This window comes from Vulpes lagopus, chromosome 3 (genome assembly GCF_018345385.1).
Source record: "Vulpes lagopus strain Blue_001 chromosome 3, ASM1834538v1, whole genome shotgun sequence".
NCBI lineage: Eukaryota > Metazoa > Chordata > Mammalia > Carnivora > Canidae > Vulpes > Vulpes lagopus.
The window spans coordinates 143,789,145-143,810,541 of NC_054826.1; the positions used below are offsets into that span (position 1 = coordinate 143,789,145).

Here is a 21,397-nt window from a genome sequence, read left to right on the forward strand (position 1 = left end):
AGGGCAGAGAAAGAGCTATGCAGGAGGACGAGAGATAATTAATAAGTCATCAATAAATTCCATAGTAATGTAAAAGTGTTGGGAACCATGGAAGAATTTTTATCATCTTGGAGTTCGTAGCAATGAAGGAAGAGTATGCAAGTTTTGAGGAAAGATATATTTAGGAAATAGACTATAGTTCAGAGAAGAAATAACAATGACCCATTGGGCAAGATGTTCTAAAAGGCACCTGCACCCTAAGGTTTATAGCAACAATGTCCACAATAGCCAAACAATGTAAAGAGCCCAGAATGTCCATCAACAGATAAATGGATAAGGACGTGGCGTCTATATACATACACACACACACACACACACACACACACATAATGGAATATCAATCAGCCATCAAAAAAATGAAATCTTACCATTTGCAATGAAGTGGATGGAACTAGAGTGTATTATGCCAATCAAAATAAGTCAGAGAAAGACGGTTATCATATGATCTCACTCATGTGGGATTTAAGAAAACAGGATCATAGGGGAAGGGAGGAGGGAAAAATAAAACAAGAGGAAATCAGAGAGGGAGACAAACCATGAGAGAAATCATAGGAAACAAACTGAGGGTTGCTGGAGAGGAGGGAGGTGGGGGGATGGGGTAACTGGGTGGTGGGCATTAAGGAGCACTTGTGGTGTAATGAGCACTGGGTGTTATATAAGAATGTTGAATCACTGACCTCTCTACCTCTTAAACTAACAATACTCTATATGTTAATTAATTGAATTTAAATAAATTTTAAAAATTTTAAAAAGGTACCCATGTTCAAGAAGAATGGGTGATTCTAAAAAAACTGGAATTAGTTAATGTTAGTTCAAATAAGTTCAGCTGTTCATAAAATCCATCAGGTAAAGATCACTATGGGCAAACCTGTAACACAACAAAGTTAAGTTTATAAACTTGCTACAGAAACAATAGCACACAGCAGAGGAATTATGGGCATGTCTCAAAAAAAAAAAAAAGAAAAGGAAGAAATAGGAATTATCATAGTATTAGAAGAAGGGAGGAGTTTAGGTAGACTCTAAATGAAACACTATTTAATAGCCTTAGAGCAAATCAGATCTATATATAAAGGGGTTAATATCAGATCTGAGTTGAGAAGCATACTCTGGGTTCTATTCCCTTGGAAACATAACTTCAAGATGAATGTAGAATATTATGTCTTGAAAACCCCTTATCTAAACCTCTGCAGTGTAAATTGAGGCTGCTTCTCCAAGTCAAAGTGATCTACCTGTATGGTTTACATCTCCCAGGTATGAAAGATATGTTGTCTCACTAATATGATTTTAAAATGACAGAGTTTCTGACAACTTAAAGTTTTAGAGAACAAAGTTCCTCAGCACTATGTGCTTTGATAATGAACCAAAACAGATTTTCAGGTTCACAGTAATAGTTAATAATTAAGAAAAATGTGATCTTATTGGAAGATGTCCACAAGCTCTGGTTTTTAAATCTCATTTAACAATTAGGCAAGTTGGTACGCACAGGACGGGACAGAGAGAAGAGAGGCACGGTGCTAGCCAGCCTCCAGCATCGTCCCCAGTGATCCTCGCTTTCTGGTATTTGTGCCCTGTGTAATCTCCCTCTTGTCAGGATTGGTCTGCGTGACCAAAAGAGTGTGGTGAAGGTGACAGCATGTGACTTCTGAGACCAGATCATAAAAGGAATTGTGGCTTCCACCTCAGTCTCTTGGATTGCTTGCTCTTGGTGAAGCCAGCTGTCACAAAGCACAAACAGCCCTAGAGAGGAACTGAGGACTACCAGCAAGGGCCAGCACTTGTTGACCAGCTTTGGAAGCAGATTTTCCGTCCCCACAGATAAATGCAGCCTTATGAAAATCCCAAGCCAGAATGCTCTGCCAAGATGCTCCTAAATTCCTGACTCATAAAAACTGTGGGAGACAATAAATGTTTACCATTGTTTTAAGCCACTAACTTTGAGGGTAATTGGGTAAGCAGCTGATGTGATTTGGGCCACCCTCAAAAAATAGATGGGAGAACGGGGCTTTAGGAGAAGACATAACAGGAGCAAAGATACAGACACAAGGAGGTACAAATATGATTAAGTCTGGTGTTGGATAGAGGTTCATGAAGGGGTGTGAAATGAGACAAAAGCTTGAAATGTTTAGTGGAGGTCAGTTTTTGGACGATCTAAAACACCCAGCTAACCAGGCGAGATTTTATTCTGCGTGTAAGAGGCAGGAGTTCAGGTTTGGAGGAAGAGTAGTGACCTCAGCTTTTATTTAAAGAGACCCTGCCAGTGGCAATGTGTAGGATGGTTTGAAGGAAGAAACATCAAGCAGAGAGACCAGTCTGGACACTCTTGAAATAATCTAGGTGAAAGATCGTCAACACTTGAGTCAGACAGCACAGAGCAAATAGGTAGGAAAGCATTTTGTAGATTCAGATTGGATGAGGATGATGAGACTACTATTTAATGGTTAAGGAAAATTTTTAATTCACACTGAGATTTCCTGATTGAGCACTGGAGAGGATGATATGATATACCTGAAGACAGGGGCACAGAAGTGAAGCATTCTTGTCAGGGAAGATAATGAGATGCAAATGAGTAATTCCTCACTAGTTCCTCATCACCAAGGTAAACTCCAAGATCCTTAGCATCGTATACAAAGCTACTTGTGATATCCTCCCTGCCTGCCTCTCTGAATCCCTTTCCTGACATGCCTCCCCTTAAACAGATGTATTCCACCTCCACCCCAGGAGATAAATGTACACTGCTATTCCCCTCTGTGATCTTCCCTAGAATATTCTATTCCTTCTGCCTGAAATCCAATCTCTTCCTGTCCTAACATCACTCCTAACTCAGTTCATCCTTTAAAATGAAACTTTGGGGATGTCTGGGTGGCTCTGCGGTTGTACATCTGCCTTTGGCTCAAGGCCTGATCCCAGGGTCTGGGGATTGAGTCCCACATCAGGCTCCCATGCCAGGAATCTGCTTCTCCCTCTGCCTATATCTCGGCCTCTCTCTGTTTCACTAATGAATAAATAAAATCTTTTAAAAATAAATAAAATGAAACTTTGATGGTCTCCTACTCCAAACTGTCTTTTCTGACCACGTTCCCCAACCCCCTACTTCCTGCCAAGTTAATCACTTCCTTCTTTGTGCTGCTTCTGTCTCAAATATAATTCTATTAATGGATAGTAGGGTGTTTCTTAATAGAAACTGGTATTCACTGACAAGGTAAACACCTCAAGTTACCAAGAAAAATTCATCTTTTTCATCTTTGCTTAAAAAAGAATCACTTGTTGGTAGGTTGCATTGTTGGTAGGAATACAAATTGGAGCAGCCACTGTGGAAAACAATGTGGAGTTACCTCAAAAAATTAAACATAGAACTACCCTATGATCCAGTAGTTGCACTTCTATTTACCCAGAAAACCCCACCAAAAACATTAATTTGAAAGGATACACGCACCCCTATGTTTATTTCAGCATTCTTTACAATAGCCAGACTATGGAAGCTGCCTGTGTCCATCAGTAGGTTAATGGATAAAGTAGACGTGGTATATATACATAAGAGAATATTCTCAGCTACAAAAAAAATGAGATCTTGCCATTTGCAACAACACTGATACAGCTAGAGAGTATAATGTTAAGCAAAATAAATCAGAACAAAAACAAATACTATATGATCTCACTCATATGAGGAATTTAAGAAACAAAACAAATGAGCAAAGGAAATAAAGGTGGTAGAGTGGCCAAGACATGGACTCTCAAGGGTTCTCTATGCCTGGATATTGGTTCCCAAAGAACGTGGGTAGTTTCTAGATAATAGAGTTGGGATGGCCGACCTGGCTTAGCCATATACTGTGCTGGAAACAGCTCTCCCCGTGGCCATGAGGTACTATTGTTGAACTAGTTTATCAGCCCAGACTTCCAACCCCTCCTGAAGAGTTTCTCTTTAAGACAGTGAGCTAGTGAGATGGTACTATCTCAGTGTATCAGAAAGGTTCTAATAATGTTGAAACCCAACAGGGAAGAGGTTGAGATTTCAATGGGTACTAACTCTCTTAATTTTATCAGTAAGAGGGGCTTCTCAAGTGATTCTTTAAAAAAAAAAATCACTTTATTTTTTTTTCACCATGACAAATGTACTCCTCAGAGAATGAGTAAGCAGATTGTAGCATAGCCACCTGATGGGACACTATTCAGCAGTAAAAAGGAAGAACTGCTGATAAGTACAGCAACATGGATGAATCTCAGAAACATTGAAAGAACATTCACACATGCACAAAACATACTGCTTGATTCGATGAATATGAAGTGCAAAAAAGGCAAAATAAATTTATGGTAGATGTCAGAAGTCAATGGGGTAAAATTGACTGGAAGATAGCATGGGGGACCTTTCTGCATGATGCAATGTTCCATATTTTGTTTGGGGTCATGGTTTCATGGACATTTACAAATGTCTTAACTCATCAAACTGAATATTTAAGGTCTATGCATTTTTGTTACATAAATTGGAACTCTAGCTAAATGAATGAATGAATACATAAACAAACAACCTAATTATTTTTTAAGTGTAATACCTTAAAGTAAATTCAAGTTGAAAGAGAAGTTGCATCCATTTAAACATCACCGGATTTGTTCCAGGGTTAAGACTGTTATGTTCTGAGAAAGACCTGGAGTATCTAAAGATATGAAAGGGAAATAATTTACCTTAAGATGACCTATTTGAAAATGTGCAAGGGAAACAATTTATCTTAACCTGCCTTCAAATAATCTTTATAATATTTAAGAATGCTCTGTGGGATGTTTAATTAATTTCAAACACAACTTACCAGTTTGTAGTCCATAAAAATATGTATATTTCTACACTTGGCAGGGTTTCTGGATTCTGCCGCCTACGGTTTTTGTTTCATACATGTAAGGAGTATGGAAGGATTATAAAGGAGTTCACTTTATTCAAGCAATAAAAGGGCTAGTCCAGAGAAATGGAAATAACGTAAGTTTAAATATATGTGCCATATTTCAAGTCTGCCTACTGTAATCAGAGTATAATTTTAGAGTTGCTGCTAGAACAGTATCTCTGCTCCAGATGCTGATGGAGACTTCAGCCAGGCAGTTCTAGGGTGACATCCTGTGCCTGTCAAGGTGGCTGCTGTACGTCTTTGGTCAGGCCTTTTCTGCTCCTTTGCTCCTTGATCCCTTTTGCTGCAGAATGCCACACTGGTCCATGGTCTATGTGTGCGTTGGGGGCGGCGGGGGGCGGGGGGCGTGTGGAGAGCAGGGGGCACTTCTTGTTTTCATAACTATACATATTCCAGAGTTTCTCATTCTCTTCAGTTCCTCAAAATCCAATTTCAAGGGCATAGATTTTATCAAAGATTCTTCTATTGTTCTAGAATTTGTACTTCTAATTGCCACTGCTCAAAACTTTGCAAACAGGGACTTCCATAAGAAAATCTTTACCGATGCCTTCTGTCTGTGAGCTTCTCTACGAATCTCTATTAAATTTCTGCTGTGGCCAGATTGGAAAGGTTTTTTTTATAGTCCTCCATGGGATAACTTTGATAATAAAAATCCTCTGGTTTAAGACTTTCCCCCAATACACAAGTGCCTCTTTATCTACAGCAGCAGCAGCAGAGGTCAAAGCTGCTTACTTACTACCTCATGGGTGTTTTACAAGTTATCCAGTTCACACTCACCCATATTTGGGTGGCAGGTTGACCTGAGCACATGCCTTTGAAAAAAACACCAGGATGTGGAAAAAACTATGGCATGGGAGTCTTGAGTCTGAGCTCCACCTCATGTTTTGTCATAAGTAGCTGCGTGACCTTAACTTCCAATTCTCTACTTTCTTATATGTGAAATAAAGGGTTTCATATTGGTTACTTCTGAGAATGGGGCTTGGAACAACTACTGGCCACCGGCAGAGACTTCCACATTTAAAGGTCCAGGATTGTGCTACACAAAGACATACTGAGAGAGATAAAAAAGAACCACAGAAGTAGACAAGCTCTTACAGCTTCACATATGCTACCTACTGAGGGAGAATTCTTTTCCATATTATGCCTTTCTCTACCAGTAAACAAAAATGTATATACATTACTTTCATAAATTTTTGAAATACCAAAAATTATAAAATAGAAAACTTTAGGACAAGTTGATTCTTAATATCCTTCATTGCTTAAAAATGTTTATTATTAAAAATGTTATCATAAGGTATTAGGGCAAGGGGAAGGAGTTCAATACAAGGGGCTGTACAAGGGAATTTTATGGTGACAGAACTGTTCTATATGGTACTGTGGTGGTGAACACATGACTCTCTGGTTTGGTAAAACCCACTGAACTATACACCACAAAGAGTAACCTTTACTGCATGCAATTTGAAAAATAAATCAGGATACTGGGGGATCCCAAGATGGAATGAAGACCAACTATGACAAATAAATCTAAGTGTATGAGAAAGTATGACATAACTACGGGGTAGTGGAAGGAATAGTTAACCTAAGTAATTTTTATTGGAAACTGTAAAATTGAAGACAAAAAGAACTGACAAAAACACCATAGTCTACTTGGTAACTATGTTTCACATGAGAGGACAGGTTAGCAATTCTGATACTGCTTTACAAAGGATACCACCATTGAACAAATGGGTAAATAAATTACAAATAATGGAAGTCTTGTTTATTGCTGTCAGACAAAGTAAATGACAAATAAGCAAAGATGTTGGGTACCTGGGTGGCTCAGTCGGTAAAGCATCTGCCTTTGGTTCAGGTCATGATCCCAGAGTCCTGGGATCAAGCCCCGCATCAGGAAGCCTGCTTCTCCTTCTGCCCCTGCCCCCACCCCCTACTATGCTTGCTCTGTCTCTTTAGTGCTCTCTCTCTCTCACTCTCTCAAAAAAATAAAATCTTTAAAAACAAAACAAAACAACAAATAGCAAAGATGGGAAGGCTAGAATGAACCCTGTGGAGTTGGAAGAGTCAAAGATATCAGTATGAACCCACGTAAATAGATAGATGGTACAGAAATATAAAGAGCTTTCACTGGCCAAACTTGGAACAATTTGGAAAACAAAAGTACTAACAGTAGTATTCAATTACAATCCAAGAATGAAATAAGTATCCATTAGTCCATACTGATATAAATAAATGATTGAATAAATAAATGTAGAAGGAATAAGGGCAAGAAAAAATTATCATTTGGACACCACAGTAATAATTATTGTGGGCACCGATTGTGGGATGAAACTTTAAGGAGGAACAGAGTACTTGCATAGCCTCCAAGTATCTTCCCCTCAAACACTTAATAAATGTTTTGGGGGTTTTAACACATGTTCAGAAATGTTTTGAAAAATCATCTATTTTCCCAGCTCTCAAGTGTTAACTGGATTTAGTAAGTGACTTCTAATGGATAGAATATGGAAAAGGAAAAAAAAAAAAGAAACAGTGATATTATAGAGGAGAAATCTAGCAGACAGATATCCCTTTAACCAAGTGATCGAAGTTTACAGCACCAGTAGCAAGTTGATTAGTACAGGTTGACATCATGTTATCCTTGATATGATACAAATGAGAAAGGCATTTCATTTCTATGACATTCGAAAACACTCGCAACCTCAGTCTGGTCATTAGAAAACATCCCAAATTGAGGGACATTCTACAAAATATCTGGCTTGTACTCCTCAAAAGTGTCACATTCATGAAAGACAAGGAAAGATTGAGAAACTGTCACAGTTTGGAGGAGACAAGAGATATGGTGACAAAATGCAGTGTGGTACTCTACAGAGCAGAAAAAAAAGTATAAGTGGAAAACTTGAAATTCCCATGAAGTCTAAAGTTTCGTGAATAGTGCTGTACCAATGTTAATTTCTTAGGTCTGTTAAAGGCACCTACTTACATGTGGTGTGATAACATTAGGGGAGCTGCATGAAAGCTCTCAAGGTGTATTGCTTTATTACACTTCATAGAGACTGTGTATTTTACAAATTAAAGGCTTGTGGCAACCCCGTGTTGAGCAAATCCACTGGCCCCATTTTTCTTTTTTTTTTTTTTAAGATTTTATTTATTTATTCATGAGAGACACAGGGAGAGAGAGGCAGAGACACAGGCAGAGGGAGAAGCAGGCCAGACGCAGGTAGTCGGACACAGGACTCGATCCCAAGTATCCAGAATCAGGCCCCAGGTCAAAGGCAGTGCTGAGCCACTGAGCCACCCAGGCTACCCTGGCCCCATTTTTCAAATAGCATTTGTTCACTCTGTGTCTCTGTGTCACATTTTGGTGATTCTTACAATATTTCAAATTTTTCATTATAATTCTATTTGTTACAGTGATCGGTGATCTTTGATGTTACTATTGCACTTGTTTGGGGGCACCACAAACTGAGCGCAAATAAGATCGCCAACTTAATTGATAAATGTTGCTTGTGTTCTGAGTGCTCTAACAATGGGCCAGTCTTGCATCTCACTCCCTCCCTTCAGGGCTCCCTGTTCCCTAAGGCACAAGGATTTTGAAATTAAGCCCGTTAATAACCCTACAGTGGCCTCCAAGTGTTCAAGTGAAGGGAAGAGTCGCACATCTCTAACTTTAAGTCAAAAGCTAGAAACGCCTAAACTTAGTGAGGAAGGCATGTCAAAAGCTGAAATAGCCCAGTTAGCCAACTTGTGAAATGAATGCAAAGGAAAAGTTCTTGAAGGAAACTGAAAATGCTATTCCAGTGAACACATGAAGGATAAGAAAACAAAAAAACAGCCTTATTACTGATATGGAGAAAGTTTCAGAAGTCTAGATCGAAGATCAAACCAGCCACAATATTCCCTTAATCCAAAACCTAATCCAGAGAAGGACCCTAACTCTCTTCAATTCTGTGAAGCCTGAGAGAGGTGAGGAAGCTGCAGAAGAAAAGTTTGAAGCTAACAGAGGTTGGTTCATGAGGTTTAAGGAAAGAAGCCATCTCCATAAAATTAAAGTGCAAGGTGAAGCAGCAAGTGCTGGTGTAGAAGCTGCAATAAGTGATCCAGAAGATCTAGCTAAGATAATTCACATATGGATTTTCAACATATGTGAAACTATTAGAAGATTTCATGCAGGACTTTCATCACTAGAGTGGAGATGCCACAGCCTGGTTTCAAAGGACAGGCTGACTCTCTGGTTTGGGGCTAATGCAGCTGGTGACTTTAAGTTAAGCCACTGCTCACTTATTCTGAAAACCCTGGGCCTTAAGTATTATGCTAAATTCACTCTGTGCTCTGTAAATAGAACAACAAAGCCTGAATGACAGCACATCTGTTTACAATATGGTTTACCAAATATTTTAAGCCCATTGTTGAAAACTACTGCTCAGAAAAAAATATTCCTTTCAAAATATTGCTGCTCATTGACAAACCCAAGAGATCTGATGGAGATGTACAACAAGATTAATGTCATTAATGTCTGCTAATACAACATTCATTCTATAGCCCATGGATCAAGGAGTAATTTTCACTTTCAAGTCTTACTATGTAAGAAATACATTTTAGGGGATCCCTGGGTGGCGCAGCGGTTTGGCGCCTGCCTTTGGCCCAGGCCGCGATCCTGGAGACCCGGGATCGAATCCCACGTCAGGCTCCCGGTGCATGGAGCCTGCTTCTCCCTCTGCCTGTATCTCTGCCTCTCTCTCTCTCTGTGTGTGTGACTATCATAAATAAATAAAAATTTAAAAAAAAAAAAATTATTAAAAAAAAAAAAAAAGAAATACATTTTATAAGATTATAGTTGCCATAGACAGTGATTCTTCGAAGGAACCTGGGCAAGATCCATTGAAAACCTTCTAGAAAGGATTCACCATTCTACACACCATTAAGAACATTCATGACTCTTAGGAAGAGGTCAAAATATCAACATGAATGGAATTTGGAACAAGTTGGTTGCAGCCCTCATGGATGACCAGGAGGGGTTCAGGACTTCAGTGGGGGGCAGTAACTGCAGATGTGGTGGAAACAGTGTGAGAACGAGAAGTGGAATCTGAACATGTGACTGGCTGCAAACTCATGATAAACTTTCATGGATGAGGAGTTGCTGCTTATGGATGAGCAAAGACAGTGGTTTCCTGAGATGGAATCTGCTCCTGGTGAAGATGCTGTGAAGACTGTTTAACTGACAACAAAGATTTCGAATATTACGTACACTTAGTTGATAAAGCAGCAGCTGGTTTGACAGGACTGACTCCAATTTTGAAAGAAGTTCTACTTTGGGTAAAGTGTTATCAAAGAGCACCACGTGCTACAGAGACATTGTGAAAGGAAGAGTCAATTGGTGCAGTAAACTTCATTGCTGTCTTATTTTAAGAAATTGCCACAGCTGCCTCAGTCTTCAGCAACCACTCTCAACAGCCAACAGCCATCAACATCGAGGCAAGACTCTCCACCAGCAAAAGATTACAACTCACTGGTAGCTCAGATGACTGGTTGGCATTTTTTAGCAATAAAGTATTTTTTAATTAAGGTATGTACATTCTCTTTTTTAAACGTAATGCTATTGCACACTTAATAGACTGCAGTATAGCATAAACACAACCTTTATATGCACTAGGAAACTAAAACATTCATTTGACTTGCTTTACTGTGATATTTGCTTTATTGTGGTAGGTCTAGAACAAAACCTGCAGGATCTCCGAGACAGGTCTATAAAAGAATTCTCTGTACTCTTTGAAACTTATCTCTGTGCTATCTTTGCATTTTATCTGTGTACTATCTTTGAAACATCTGTAAATCTAAATTGCTTCTCCAGAAAAAGTTGAGAAAAATGTTAGGATAAGATGCATTCAGTGTTGCAATTGAAAATATGTGTGCTTACTCAGGAACTCTATTGTTGTTGCATCCAGAGATCAAGAAAGAGACTAGCATATAAAAAAAAGAGAGAGAGAGAGAGAGAGACTAGCCTAAATAAATCCTAAAATAAAGAATTATAGATGATTACACTCTTTTTTTCTTGAAATATCAGCCAAGAACATCTTGACCCTATCAACAAAGCCTGGGCACATACCTTGTGCATCATGTAGACTAGAACTCATTATTTTGTCATTAGTTTGCTCTTCATATCTCTAAAAGAACCTGAAGAGATCATCTAGTCCCAGGCTGAGGAACCGTTTCATTACCATCCAGGCCCATAGATCCATGGAAAACATTAGCATTAGTACAAAGCGACTTAATGCCATTTCAGTTGTTAGAGTGTTTTTTCCCCAGATATAGAAATGCTTAACATATTTGTGTGACTTTCAAATTAAGAAGACTTTACATAAAATTGTTCCATAAACATGGGAAAAAAAACACAAAATCTGTATCCATATTAGGAACAGCTTAAGTATTTAGAAGGAATGGAGAGAAGGAGGAGGAAGCACTGACTTCATGGCTAAACCTGTCATGATGTCCTAGACAGTGAGCCTGGCTGAGGTGTTTATGGGAAGCAGCCCTGCAAGAGAAGCATCTGAGAATAACTATAGTGTCCTCGTGGGGGATGAGTGTCAGTGTTTGGGACTGAGATTTTGCTGTCAGGTCCAAGTGGTGAAAAATGAAAAACCGCGTAACAACTAGAATTTCTGTTGCCACCCTAGCCCTGTGAGGGAGGGACTGTGATTAGCCTCTGTTTATAACCGGGGAAATTGAAGTTTAGGGACAGTAAGGAACTTGCCCCAGGTCTCACAGCTGGTGACTGGGGAAGCCAACACTGGGACCTAGGTTTATAAGACTTCAGGGTTCTTAGCCACCACACAAAATGAATCAACTCTGAAGAGACACAGGAACCATGAAGGGAAAGGAAAGATTGGCAGGAATAAACCATGAGAAAGTTCAGCATTGGCCTCAAGTACCCGAGATTCACTGTTAATGGTTGCTGGTGGTGTTTCCAGGTTTACAGACCCAACATTGGAGCAAACAAGGAAATAGCAGTAGAGACAGAGATATAAGTGTTCCCTCCTCTCTCTCTCACTCTCTCTCTCTCTCTGTCTCTCTCTCTCTCTCTCTCTCTCTCACACACACACACACACACACACACACATATTAGACTCACAGAGGAAATGAAATTGGAGCCACTGCATGTTACCATTCACAGCCATGTCTCTTCCGCACGATTCCAGGGCCGGGCTTCTGTCTGGCTCGGCCCGCTGCAGGCCTGGAGCTCGGCAGAGTCAAGGCTGTCAGGCTAGCGATCGGGAGCCCTTTCACCATGACAGCCTGGGGTATGGAAGTGATCCGCTGCTCTCACACCTGCCCACTAATGATGCCAAGATACATTCATCTCCCCGAGAGGGCTTTCCCGGCTCTCCAGATCAGGTTGGGCCTGGTGCGCACTTGGATATGACCACAGGGTTCTCCATGGCATGTTTTACTCTATGAATAAACGAACTATTTGAATGAATGTATCCGACTTCTGCCTTCCTCATTTCTACCCAAGCTCCATAAAGACAGGGATTTTTTTTTAAACATCATATCTCTGGTTTGCAAAACGATAATAGAGCCACAATAATGCTCAATATTTACGGATTGACAGTGTGCTGCATGAGGATTGGGCTGCTTCCTGTCTATCTCCTCACCGTTGGAAGATGCTTGTCTCCTCCACCTTCTGTACTGTACCAGATAGAACAGGCTGGAGTTCTAACCACCACCTCACCTACCTTTTACTAAGTCCCTTCTCCGGGTCTGGATGCTACATTCCTTTAAAGACAGGCTATAGCATGCTGACCAAGACCAAGGTCTCTATAATCGAATCCTGGTGGTGAAGACAACTCAGCTCAGCAGCTCCTGGTTTGTCATTCTCTCCTTGCTACCCTGGTATCCAATTCTTTGTCGGCTCCATTTTCACCTGTGAACCATCTTCCTCCAGGGAGCTCCAGTTTGCCCCATGAAGTACACAAGTTATGAGTCACATAGATGCTAAGGAGCCGGAGAAGCATACTGCGCTGGATATTGTCCAGATTAGACAGTATCAGCAGTTTTATCCTAATTGTTTCTTTTTCTTTTTTAGAAACGATCTACAGTTTTATGTGAAGAGCACTGGTGGTGGGTGGCTAAGGTCTTAGGTTTCAGGTGAGAATATAACTGAATTGGTAATACCTGGGGAGGCTATACTGGCTGATGGGACTGCGGGTGTGTAAACTGCTTGTGGGAAATGAATTTTTCACCTAGAAAAAAGAAAGAATCATAGTGGACACCGATGGGGAAAAAGGACAGAGGGTTGACAGAGGACAGGGTTTTTTTTATTTTTACTCTTTTATTTTACTCTTTCAGATCCATTCACCATCTTTTCACACTCTGCTCTGTGCCCCCAAGATCCTGACTTTTATCAACAGCATTAACCAGGTTTCCAGCTGGGTTTGGCCAATGGGAAGGACTGGCAGGAGACTGGAAACTGGGAGGTCAGAGAAAGACTGCTGTGTTGATTCTCTTGATGGCCTCTGCAGTGACATGTTATGCTTTCCTACACCAAAGGCCACAGCTCCCGCTGGCTCTCTCCTACTACTGCGCACTCACTGGTTTCAGCCATCCCTCTCTCTTGTCCTCCCCAGTTTAGACAGCAGGCTTCCTGCAGCTGCTAGCCCTATGGTATCCCTCCAGCTTTTATAGTTTCCCTTTATCTTGTCACACCACTGTAAGTTGCAATTTCATTAAACTTTCTCTAACCACCTTTTCGAGGTACCCCCTCTTTCTGTTCTGCATCCTCTACACAAAGACTCAGGCTGATGCAACATCCATCATCTCACACTTTGCATGTCACCAGGGCAGGAGGAAAGAAGCAGACCCAACCATGCCCTGACTTTTAAAGGCTTCCACTTGCAACAGACACAGGCCATTTCCACTCACATCCATTGGGCGAAGCCACGGTTGACGTCAGGAGGGTGGAGAAACAGAATTCTATCAAATGCTTCTTAGGAGAAAGACTGCAGAACAGCGCTGCACGGCATCACAGGCCAATTCTTCTACGCCGTTCAGCCCCTAGGAATCTCCAGGAATCTCAACACATTCGCCTATTATAGTGAAACCTATTTCTGTAGAGATTAAAAAAAAAAAAATTACCTGCGACTTCATGTTAGCGCCCAGGGGAAGGAGAAATGCTTCCAGCCGTGGGAGCGTGGGAGCAGTGCTGGGAAGGGGGCTGGGCCCGGGGAGGGTGGGGGCCCCTGAGGACCCCTTGCTCTTTCCAGTTAAGACGCAGGAATCCCAGCAAACACGGAGGCATTGTGACCTTCATTCCTCAGCTCTGCTATCAGCTCAGCCCCGAGGACACTGCTTGCCTCCTTACAAAGAAACCAATTGAGACTCTTTTTATTTTTACGATTTTTTTTTTTTTTTTGACAGAGCATAAGCAGGGGGAGCAGCAGGCAGGGAGAAGCAGGCTACCCAGAGCAGGGAGCCGGAGGCGGGGCTCCATCCCAGGACCCTGGGATCATGACCGGAGCCCAAGGCAGGTGCACAAGGGACTGAGCCACCCAGGCACACTCCCCGCACCTCCCCCCAAAGGGAGACTCTGAAGCCCTTTGGGGTGCTTGAAGAGGAAGGGGAACTGCAGCATAGGATTTTAATTTGGGGCAAATTAAATGACCTGGTGAAAGAACGGATCTGAGAAATCAGTGAATGCAAGAATCTTCCACAGTCTGTAATTGAAAATGTTGGAGGAACAATTTTTACATTGGGATCTTCTAGATTAAGAGTATATACAAAAGGTTGTTGAAGAGGCATCACACCGAGTTTTGATGGGATAGAGGTTGGTATCTTGTTTGCAAGTTTAGCACTACAGACTATTCCAGATGACTTGGATTTGTGAGACGACAATCTGCTTAAGAATTTAAGCAGAAGTAGTCTTAATGGCTGCAGGGTAACAGATGAAACTTTACATATGATACCAAACATTGACAATTTTAGTTGTCTCTCAGCGCTATTAAACTGGGGGCGAAATGCCATAACATCTATTACAATATATTAGGTTTCCTTGGAGGTGTTTTCTGTCTTTACCTAAATGCAATAGCATCAAGTCTTATACATAAATAAGTTTTTCTTGGTATTTTCTAAATGATATGTGTTTGGATTATATTAAAATAAAATTGATTTTAGACACTGAAAAAAGATAAAAAATTATGCAATGATTAAATATTATAATAATGATTCTAAAATACAGATAGTGGGTGAATCTATATGTGGTGTAACTATAGATGCTTTTTTTCCTCCTAATTTTTGAACTTTTTAAAAAAAGATTATTTTATTTATTTATTCATGAGAGACACAAAGAGCACAGGCAGAGGAAAAAGCAGTGTCCCCATGGTGACCCCGAAATGGGACTTGATTCTGGAACCCTGGGATCATGACCTGAAGGCAAATGCTCAACCGCTGAGCCACCCAGGAATCCCAAACTTTTGACTTTTCCAAATTATAGATTTCCTAGAGTGACAAAGTAGCATCTTTTACAATGGAAACCACCAGTAAACTTAATTGTGTAAAGTGTATTTGTGAGACTGTAATAACTTAGAGAAGATGCTTATAATATTTTAGTAAAAAAATTAACACATAAAATTGCATCTACGTTGATACATACATCTGTGATCAGGGCAAGAGAAATAAAGTGTTAGACTGGCTTTTTAATATCTATTTACTTATTTTTAAGTTTATTTAAGTAATCTTTACATCAAACAAAGGGGTCAAATTCACAACCCTGAAATCAAAAGTCACATGCTCCTCCAACTGAGCCAGGCAGGCACCTCTTTTTTTATTTTTAAATGTAAAATAAATAAGTTGTGGGTAGTAATAAAATGCTATTCCAGGGGCAGAAAGTGTGGAGGAAATGCTGTTCTTAAGCTCTGCCTTTATTTCCAGCAAAGCATCCATGTCAGAGTATAGCAGAACAAACATAGAACACCAGGAACAAGGAGACCTAGATTATAATTCTGACTCTATAGCTAGCCAGTTTGTAATTTAGTTCAGTTCATTTAACCTACCCTGGCCTTGTTCACTCATCTGATAAGTGAGTATACTGATCAAGAAGATCTTTTCATTTCCTCTGAGTTCTGAAATTCTTTGGGCCATGTGAGGTCCAAGGTTCCTAAATCCCTATACTATGGAACATGGACTCCCTTCTAAAATGTTCCCTTCAGGTTGCCCTGGTGGCTCAGTGGTTTAGTGCCTGCCTTTGGCCCAGGGCGTGAGCCTGAAGACCGGGGATTGAGTCCCATGTCGGGCTCTGTGCATGGAGCCTACTTCTCCCTCTGCCTCTGTCTCTGCCTCTGTGTGTGTGTGTGTGTGTGTGTGTGTGTGTGTGTGTGTGTGTGTGTGTGTGTCTGTCATGAATAAATAAATAAAATCTTTTAAAAAAATGTTCCCTTCATTTGATCCCCAGGGGCCAACATGATAATCTTCTTACATAATAGGTGTTTAGTAAATGCTTATTAAACATAATTCAAATCATAATAGTCATGATAATCCTCCAGAGTAAGATGATCTTACAGAGGTTTAATCTACATGCCTAATAAGAGAGTACTATGGTTTGTGCCAAAGTCAAGGCACACTTTCCAATACATAAGCAAATTAATTTCAATGTAGAGTATCTGCTAAATTTTTTAGAAATAGGATCACCTTTAATCTAAAAGCAAAACTGGAACATTGTTACAGTGTTCTGAATTATGGAAAATGTTTAGGCATTATTTTGTAAGACAATAATGGGCATTATGTTGTTTATTGAAAACTTAGTTCTTTGGCCCTTCCCTTTAAAAGACTAACATATTAGTTGGGAAACAGGTTATACATATGTTACCAAACTTAAACTTGTCCATGCACATGCTGCGCATTAAGCCAATGGCTAAACAGAAAGGCAGTGCAACGAGAAGGCAGGGGATCATTGTCAAAGCTGCCTTTCCATGTTGAACTCAGGAACAGCTTATATACATGAGAGGAAGGTGAGGGGTTTCTTGAAATCTTACAAGAGGGGGCCTCGAAATGATCTGGAGTTATGCATTCTTCTGGACAATGAGGCACTATTTGGCACCTGGTAAGATCAGATACTAGATAAGTAGGGAACAAAACAGACTGTGGAGCTAAGTTAATAATGAAATTATACAACCACAGTTCTGCTTATGTTTTCAAAGCAGGTCTAGGACCCAGGTGTCTGGCCTCACATATGTGCATGTAAAACATATAACAAAAACATGCAAGGTTACAGGGTAAATGCTGATTATTATCTTTGAACTCCTTACCCTTTGCAGATGTCAGTGATTAGATACCATGATTTATCTATTAAGCTTCTTTCACTAAAAGAAAACACAGGGACACCTGGGTGGCTCAGCAGTTGAGCATCTGCCTTTGGCTCAGGATGTCTGCAGTCTCAGGATCGAGTCCCACGTCGGGCTCCCTGCATGGAGCCTACTTCTCCCTCTGCCTCTGTCTCTGCCTCTCTCTCTCTGTCTCTCATGAATAGATAAATAAAATGAAAAATAAAAGACAATATTTACTCTGTATTAAAAACCAGGTTAAGCATTTTTGATACTTCTCTTTCATCAGACTGGTGCCCATGGAAGCTCCCTCTTTTCCCATAGGCAAGATTGGTTCCTTAGTATGTATAAACATTTAGGTCTTTCCTTTGAATCTTACGCCCACCTTTGTCCCAGATACTGCATCCACTCCCCTCTTTGTTCCAAATTTCTTACTTTTTTAATAAAGATTTTATTTATTTATTCATGAGAGACACAAAGAGAGAGAGGCAGAGACAGAGGGAGAAGCAGGCTCCATGCAGGGAGCCGGACGTGGAACTCAATCCCAGGTCTCCAGGATCAGGTCCTGGGCTGAAGGCGGTGCTAAACCGCTGAGCCACCCGGGCTGCCTCAAATTTCTTAACTTAAAGGTTGTTTCACCCCATTCCTACTCTAAGCAAAGAATTTAACTATGTGGGTAAATTCTCCTCCAGTGTCAAGCAGTAAGTAATTGATTTCCTCTCATCAGGAAAATGGCTAAGATGGCATCACAATTACTAGATTCTTCTCTGTAGAGGGCATAACTGTTCTTAAAACAGTAAGTCCAAATAGCTTTGCTTAAACTGCTTGCAGTTTAAGTACAATTAAATTATTGAAAAGAATGTTTTGGGGCAAATTTCACAAATTCCTCAGTCCTGAATGTTTTCAATTAAACTATAAATGGTGTTTTTCTTCCTTAATCTAGATTTCAAATAAGATTTTAAAAAAAAATCACCATAGACACAGAATTCTAAATTCGCTGAATTTTATTCACTGCTCACCTGCTTACATACATAGGCATCTTCAATCACAATGTCTGCACATGGTTGGGAATTGCCACAGCTTGGAGGACTTATTCAGGGAATCACTTCTACAAGTGCTACAGTGGAGACAAGGCAACTTTGTAATTTCGATGAAAAACACTGACCATCCATTTCCAAGTTTTTTTTTTTCCTTTAACCAAAATCTAAAAAATACATCCAAGTTCCTCTGCTTACTCGAGGCCTTCTCCTTGTCTCCCTGTATTGTGTCCTGACTCTAGGCAATATCAAGTCTGAATAAAATGTGACCCGTGTTAACTCTGCTCCAAGGTGTACTTATTCCTATAGGTTTGGTATCCTCTTCTTTGTGGAGTATTTATTTATGTTAAATATTTAACTTATTGAGCACGCGAGAGAAAAAGAGAGAGCATGAGTGGGGTGGGAAGGATGTTAGACTCCCGGCCCAGCAGGAAGCCCAGTGCGGGGGTCTCCATCCTAGGACCCTGGGATCATGACCTGAGCTGAAGGCAGATGCTTACTTGACTGAGTCACCCAGGCGCTCTTTATGGGGTATTTAATAAGTGGAGTATTGATTATATATATTAACTTTGTTCTCATATAAAGATTTTATATTCTTTTTTTCCCCCTAAGACTTTATTTTTTAAGTAATCTCTACACCCAACGTGGGGCTCAAACTTACAACCCCAAGATCAATAGTGGCACACTCCACTGACTGAGACAGCCAGGCTCCCCAGGATTTCACATCCTTTTACTAACTTCGCACATGGTGCAAACCTTACCAGAAGGTGTATAGATCCCTGCCAATGTCAGTCCATTAAGAGGAGACCCAGCTTCTCACAGACCTACAATAAATTAAATGGACTGCCTTTTTCCTTAGTGGTAACTGGTATCAGCTTTCTATTCACTAGCTCTTGATCTTTCTAGAAGAGAGCAACTTCCCCTTGTCTGGAGACATTCGAAAGGTCATATCTAAGGGAGATTTTTCTAAAGATTATACTTTTCTTCCCCAGACTGACAGCTACAGTTAAGATTTCACCATAGCCCCAGAGCAGAAATACCATTTTTATTCTGGGAAGAAGTGGCTTATGTGTCAAAAAAAAAAAAAAATGTAGGACCTAGTTAATAGGAATATTTGAAGAATCTTAGGGATGCATATGTGTAGGGATCTTGAGGATACTGGATTGGGGATGATGATGGGAGGTGGGGATAGGAAACTGGGTGGACTATAGCTTATTATTAAGGTACCCCTTCATGACTTGGAGCTCAGTGTTCTGGTAAGGACACCAGGATCCTGTCCAACATGCTGCTGAGATGGCTCTTTGAAGCTTGTACACCATGATAGCCTAAGCTAAATAGGTGGAGATGCTGTAACTGTCTTGGCATGGTATTGAGAAAGGGTCTGAAGATTCAGGGATGTAAAAATATTAGAATGAATGTATTATTTGTGATCAGAGAAACTGCCACTTGACAGTGAACCCAGTGAACACAGTGAACTTCTTGGCAGGAGAACCCAAAGGACACTTCTTTTACTAAATCAGTGAGGAAAGCATTGCTAAGGGGCACCAGTTAATTTGGCACGCTCTGTGATAACTGTCTCATATAGGCTGGGATTGACAGAAGGTGTTGCCATGGAATTAAGATTCCTAATATCGAGAGAATGGTAGGATTCTGGAATGGCAGAGACCAATGGCAGCACTTAAGTGCTAGAATAAAGGAGGCATACACCATATTGGGTAGCAAGGCTATAGTAGTAGTATTCAGTATGCTTTGACCCTCTGGAATCAGCGAATAAGTCACGGTGTTCCTAGAGGTGAAATGGAAAGTCAACCAGAATGTTATTTGACCTGTATAATAAAACAGAAAAATTGAGAGCTGGTGAACAGAAACCTTCACCGGTGTTGCAGAGAAAAAGATCTATTCACCCAGTTTCTAAATATGTCATTTCACAGACCCAAAACCCACTCATTGAAGGAGAGATAGATCCGTTTGAGGAAGACAATGCAATGTTTATGGTAAACATTCCCATGATCCTACCCCAAAGGGATCTAAGACTATTAACAGGGTAAAGATACACTGACAAAAGGGGAATTGTCAGACTTCTCGAGAACTGTTGAATATAGGCACCATGGCTCTGTATGGATACTGAGTCAAGGGACCTGAACTACTTTCATTATTCTATAGTTAAAATGGGGTCATAGGGAAGCCAAGTGATAAAGGGAGTTCTAGTTAACTGTGTCTCACAATAGGTTCAAGAGATCCGTTGGATTACCCTGTGGTTATTTCTCTGGTATCTGAGAATGTAGTTGGGACACACATAGCCAGTAGCTGACACTACATTCCCATTGTTCCCCAACCTGTGAAGTAAGAGTCACTATGGTAAGAAACTTGAAACGTTTCTTCCTTCAGCCAAGTTACATATCAAAGTAATAATACATGCTGGCAAGATAGATAGTTACCCATAGTGGTCACCAAATGAATAATGCGTCACTGAATTTTAGGTTTTTTTTTTTCCTTTCCTTGTTTTACTTTTTAGACCCTCACTCCTGCTCTTTAAGATCATTTCCTCCTCCTCCTCCTCCTCCTTCTCCTCCTTCTTTCTTAAAAATTTACTTATTTATGAAAGAGAGAGGCAGGGAGAGGGGCAGAGGAAGAGAAAGAGAGAGAATCCTTAAGTAGACTCCCTGCAGAGCATGGAGTCTGATATGGGGCTCGATCCCAAGACCCTGGGATCATGATCTGAGCCAAAACCAGGAGTTGGGTGCTTAACCAACTGAGCCACCCAGGTGCTCCATAGATATATTCTAAGTTTTTCTAAAGATGTTTTTCATTTAAACAATAATTTTTAGGGGGACCTGGATGGCTCAGTTGGTTTTGGCTTAGATCATGATCTCAGGGTTCTGGGATAGAGCCCCATGTCAGCTTCATGTTAGGCTCTTCGCTCTCTCTCTCTCTCCCACCCTCCCTCTCTAAAATATATAAATCTTAAAAAGAAGAAAGAAAGAAAGAAAGAAAGGAAGGAAGGAAGGAAGGAAGGAAGGAAGGAAGGAAGGAAGGAAGAAAGAAAGAGAAAGAAAGAAAGAAGAAAGAAAGAGAAAGAAAGAGAAAGAAAGAAAGAAAGAAGAAAGAAAGAGAAAGAAAGAAAGAAAGA

General features: G+C 40.4%; 1 pseudogene; it reads left to right on the forward strand.

Annotated features, from left to right (window-relative positions):
- Positions 1-14,061: 14,061 nt before the first annotated feature.
- LOC121487145 lies at positions 14,062-15,023 on the forward strand (annotated as a pseudogene).
- The last annotated feature ends 6,374 nt before the right edge of the window (positions 15,024-21,397 follow it).